This window comes from Poromitra crassiceps (genome assembly GCF_964638095.1).
Source record: "Poromitra crassiceps genome assembly, chromosome: 29".
In the NCBI taxonomy this organism is placed as follows: domain Eukaryota; kingdom Metazoa; phylum Chordata; class Actinopteri; order Beryciformes; family Melamphaidae; genus Poromitra; species Poromitra crassiceps.
The window spans coordinates 533,309-539,308 of NC_139641.1; positions in this window are offsets into that span (position 1 = coordinate 533,309).

The following is a 6,000-nucleotide window of genomic DNA, read 5'->3' on the forward strand; positions in this document are numbered from 1 at the left end:
GTGCAAAGAAACATAGTTGGTTGCATTACTCATTGGTCTTTGTGTTTTGGTTCTGACTTTGCTTTCAATTTCGGAGTAGTTTTTAACCGAGTTGGCTACTTCAGCTTAGTCTTACTTTTTTGATTGCGTTTGTGTCATTATCCACCCTTAAGATTAGGCTTGGGATAAAGACGGAAACAAAATACATGTCCTCTTGTCATTTTAGTTTATTTTGGTGACCGCATGCCAGTGTTCTCTGTATCGTTCCAATTTAGTAGGCTATACTAAAATTGGAACGATACATGACCGCATGCCAGTCTTCTCTGTGGAAACACACAATGCAGATTCAGTTCGCTGTGGCTTTTTGCAAAGCCTGCTTTTCATTTTTATTTCAGTTAACGGACATCTCTTTACACACCTAGCTTTCATTATTCCATTAGTTTTTGTTCATGGTAAGAACCTTGCAAGGAAATAGAAAGCTACAAATCGACCACTCTGTGGGCGGAGTCCTAAGCACCAGCCATTGTGAAATAGTGTAACACCCCGACAAGGAGGGACGGGACCTGAGGGGCGGCCTGCTGGTGCCAACGCCTAGGGGTCATCGCTTCTCGGCCTTTTGGCTAAGATCAAGTGTAGTATCTGTTCTTATCAGTTTAATATCTGATACGTCCTCTATACGGGGACAATATATTAAACGGATTTTTGGAAGTAGGAGTTGAAAAAGGGGCTTGCTCCGTTCTCTCCACGCATTGACCCGGTATTGCAGTGCCGCTGGGAACAGTGCACCCTTCTTGCATTCTGTAGAAATGAAAACCATTGCGTCGTATGCCTGAAGCGGTAGGGCCGTTGGCTTTGGGGTCGTCTTGGGGTGGAGCTGTGACTTTGTTTGTTTGCATTGATTTACAAGAGGCTGTCTAGTAGAGTGTTTCGAGAGACATGCAGCCCCGCAAACCAGAGCTCCATGGTTCGAATCCTGGCTGGGGCACTGATGTTAACGGCCTTGTCAAAAGTGGCTCTAGATCAGTCTTAAGTAAGCTGGGCCATGCAGTGCAGTGGTTAAGCTGTCAGGTTTGTCAGCAGAGGACCGCCGGTTAGGGAGAGATAAGTTTGGTTCCCGGGGGAGGGGGGTCGTCGCGGCCGGAGGAAGTTTTTTTTATCGTAAAGTGGGCGTGGCTTAACCAGGGGTGGGCGTGGCTTGGGTCATGATTCTTCTGTGGAACAATTCGGAACAAGTTTGGGGGCTAAATCTCAGGCGTGTAAATGCTACGAACGCAACTTTAATAGCATGACATCATCACTCTGGCGTTCCTTTAACTTCAACAAAAGATCAGGGGAGAGCGCGAACGCAGTCCCCCACTACCAGAAATTATGCAGTCGAGATTCCCACATTTGGGGAATTCGCAGGGGTCAGCACAACCGGAAGTGCAATGGCTGAGCCTCACCCTGGGTGAACCACCTTCATGATCATGGTGTCTCCCCTGCCAGGTAAGTATGAGTTGGGCATGTCAGGGATGAGGGAGGCATTCACAGAGAAACCACTCTGGCTCAGGGTGTGCACAATGAATCGTCACAGAGTCCATGCAGATTAAGCTGCCGAGAAGGCGTGGCCTGTACTTTGCTATGCTAAATGAGCAGCACCATGAAGCTGGTGGCCCAGACCAAATAGGGTCTTTGGTTGCTTTTGTGGAGAATGGCTGAATTTACTCTGGTTTCTCTTCATAACGTACAAGTCTTTCGCCTTTTACTAAAGACTTCCGTGGAGAGTAACACCAAAGAGTTGGATATATTTTTGGCAGGCTTAGCCGTTTGACTGAGCCCTGTACGGTTTGTGCAAAGAAACATAGTTGGTTGCATTACTCATTGGTCTTTGTGTTTTGGTTCTGACTTTGCTTTCAATTTCGGAGTAGTTTTTAACCGAGTTGGCTACTTCAGCTTAGTCTTACTTTTTTGATTGCGTTTGTGTCATTATCCACCCTTAAGATTAGGCTTGGGATAAAGACGGAAACAAAATACATGTCCTCTTGTCATTTTAGTTTATTTTGGTGACCGCATGCCAGTGTTCTCTGTATCGTTCCAATTTAGTAGGCTATACTAAAATTGGAACGATACATGACCGCATGCCAGTCTTCTCTGTGGAAACACACAATGCAGATTCAGTTCGCTGTGGCTTTTTGCAAAGCCTGCTTTTCATTTTTATTTCAGTTAACGGACATCTCTTTACACACCTAGCTTTCATTATTCCATTAGTTTTTGTTCATGGTAAGAACCTTGCAAGGAAATAGAAAGCTACAAATCGACCACTCTGTGGGCGGAGTCCTAAGCACCAGCCATTGTGAAATAGTGTAACACCCCGACAAGGAGGGACGGGACCTGAGGGGCGGCCTGCTGGTGCCAACGCCTAGGGGTCATCGCTTCTCGGCCTTTTGGCTAAGATCAAGTGTAGTATCTGTTCTTATCAGTTTAATATCTGATACGTCCTCTATACGGGGACAATATATTAAACGGATTTTTGGAAGTAGGAGTTGAAAAAGGGGCTTGCTCCGTTCTCTCCACGCATTGACCCGGTATTGCAGTGCCGCTGGGAACAGTGCACCCTTCTTGCATTCTGTAGAAATGAAAACCATTGCGTCGTATGCCTGAAGCGGTAGGGCCGTTGGCTTTGGGGTCGTCTTGGGGTGGAGCTGTGACTTTGTTTGTTTGCATTGATTTACAAGAGGCTGTCTAGTAGAGTGTTTCGAGAGACATGCAGCCCCGCAAACCAGAGCTCCATGGTTCGAATCCTGGCTGGGGCACTGATGTTAACGGCCTTGTCAAAAGTGGCTCTAGATCAGTCTTAAGTAAGCTGGGCCATGCAGTGCAGTGGTTAAGCTGTCAGGTTTGTCAGCAGAGGACCGCCGGTTAGGGAGAGATAAGTTTGGTTCCCGGGGGAGGGGGGTCGTCGCGGCCGGAGGAAGTTTTTTTTATCGTAAAGTGGGCGTGGCTTAACCAGGGGTGGGCGTGGCTTGGGTCATGATTCTTCTGTGGAACAATTCGGAACAAGTTTGGGGGCTAAATCTCAGGCGTGTAAATGCTACGAACGCAACTTTAATAGCATGACATCATCACTCTGGCGTTCCTTTAACTTCAACAAAAGATCAGGGGAGAGTGCGAACGCAGTCCCCCACTACCAGAAATTATGCAGTCGAGATTCCCACATTTGGGGAATTCGCAGGGGTCAGCACAACCGGAAGTGCAATGGCTGAGCCTCACCCTGGGTGAACCACCTTCATGATCATGGTGTCTCCCCTGCCAGGTAAGTATGAGTTGGGCATGTCAGGGATGAGGGAGGCATTCACAGAGAAACCACTCTGGCTCAGGGTGTGCACAATGAATCGTCACAGAGTCCATGCAGATTAAGCTGCCGAGAAGGCGTGGCCTGTACTTTGCTATGCTAAATGAGCAGCACCATGAAGCTGGTGGCCCAGACCAAATAGGGTCTTTGGTTGCTTTTGTGGAGAATGGCTGAATTTACTCTGGTTTCTCTTCATAACGTACAAGTCTTTCGCCTTTTACTAAAGACTTCCGTGGAGAGTAACACCAAAGAGTTGGATATATTTTTGGCAGGCTTAGCCGTTTGACTGAGCCCTGTACGGTTTGTGCAAAGAAACATAGTTGGTTGCATTACTCATTGGTCTTTGTGTTTTGGTTCTGACTTTGCTTTCAATTTCGGAGTAGTTTTTAACCGAGTTGGCTACTTCAGCTTAGTCTTACTTTTTTGATTGCGTTTGTGTCATTATCCACCCTTAAGATTAGGCTTGGGATAAAGACGGAAACAAAATACATGTCCTCTTGTCATTTTAGTTTATTTTGGTGACCGCATGCCAGTGTTCTCTGTATCGTTCCAATTTAGTAGGCTATACTAAAATTGGAACGATACATGACCGCATGCCAGTCTTCTCTGTGGAAACACACAATGCAGATTCAGTTCGCTGTGGCTTTTTGCAAAGCCTGCTTTTCATTTTTATTTCAGTTAACGGACATCTCTTTACACACCTAGCTTTCATTATTCCATTAGTTTTTGTTCATGGTAAGAACCTTGCAAGGAAATAGAAAGCTACAAATCGACCACTCTGTGGGCGGAGTCCTAAGCACCAGCCATTGTGAAATAGTGTAACACCCCGACAAGGAGGGACGGGACCTGAGGGGCGGCCTGCTGGTGCCAACGCCTAGGGGTCATCGCTTCTCGGCCTTTTGGCTAAGATCAAGTGTAGTATCTGTTCTTATCAGTTTTTTTTTCAAAGAAAGTTCTTGTTGCAGCCGTGCGGTGTATGGGGCGCAACAAGACTTGTGCCCCTTAGACCACTGCCACGATGACCTACTGGCCAAGACAGCAGGCTTCGGCCGTGCTACAGAACACGTTGAGGTTTGTGTGGAACGATGGAGGAGAGATGATGACCCGCTACATTTTTGGAAGAAATGTGCTGTTCGCTGCGTTTGACCTAGTTGCAGACGATCTGTTGTGTCTACAGCAGAACACCAAGGACCGCTATTTTGATGTCACATTCCACACGGTGCAGAAGTACGAAGCAACTCGTGGCCGGGCGACGCAGCTGATGGACACCGTACTCAAGTCATTTCTGATGGTGAACCTGGGGCGGTCCAACCAACGGTCCATAACAGTCCAGCTTTACAATCCATGGGTGACTGAGGATGCCACCAGACGGTTTCTAAGCCGGTACGTGACAGTGCTGCCAGGAGCGAGAGACGTCAAAGACCTTCTAGGACTGTGGACTGGCAAGCGCCAGTACCGGGTACTGCTGGGAGATGACCCGAATGGTTTCGATCGCTATCGCCACCCCCCCGCCACATTCACCATCGGGGCTGACCGCGGCTACCTGACTTACGCGGGCCAGCCCATGTATTGCAGAAAGTGCTCGACATACGGCCATATTGCGGACGATTGTGTTCAACGGCGTTGCCGTAATTGTGATGAGCTGGGACACTTAATGGCTGACTGTACCAAGCCAAAGAGGTGCAACCTTTGTGGTTCGGAGGCGCACCTCTACCGACAGTGCACAGAGGTTGGCACATCGTATGCAGCGGCTGTAAGAAACAACGTGGTGGAAGCTCCTGCAAGCAGTCAGGAGGCACAGGAGGAGACTGACATTTCTGATGACACCCTGAGGGACCTGAATCTGGTGGTGGCGGAGATTCGGGGGAAGACGGAGGTGAGAGAGAGAGCGCAGACCGAGACGCAGGAGAAAGAGAGGACGGAGCGGGAGACGGGCGAGGGGACCCAGGGAGCTCGCCACCCAGGGCAGGATGCGGTCCCGTCCACAAGCAGTGGGGGCATGAGTTGGGGTCAGCAGATGGAGGAGGGTGCTCCTGAAGACAGGGCCGGGACCACGCCGGAGTGGGTTTCTGTCCCAGAACGAGGTGGAGTTCAGGGGAGGAAGAGGAAGCCGTGGGATGCCCCGTCCCCATTGGAGACGGCCAACAAGTACAAAGCTCTCCATGTAGAGGACGAGGAGGAGAGGAGAGGCATTGCTGGAGCAGGAAAACAAGAGGAGGGTAAGGCCACTGGGTTGGGGGCAGCGGTTGACCCTCCAGATTCTGCTGGATCGGTGGTTGCGATGGAGGGGACTGTGACTACGGTTCCAGAAACCTCTCAGGACTCGGTGGGTGTTGGCCAGCCCCTGCATAGCGCAGGAGCAAATGGCAATGAGAAACAGGGCGGTGTGCCGACCAAGACGCCACTTTTTCCTGGTTTCGACGCGGAGGGGCTTTTCCCGCAACCGCTGGATGAGACAGACCTTTATGGCTGAGAGTGAGTGGGAGCTCCCTCAAAATAACTGTGTATGGTGACCCTCAAGATAATTACGGTTAATGTCAGAGGGTTGAGAGATAGTACTAAGAGGGCTGTTGTTTTGGCCCATTTGGCCTCTTTAAGTTTTAGTTTGTGCCTGTTACAGGAAGTACACTTAAAGGATGAGGGTGATGTATCCTGGTTCTCAAGGGAATGGGTGAAGGGCGAATCGAGAT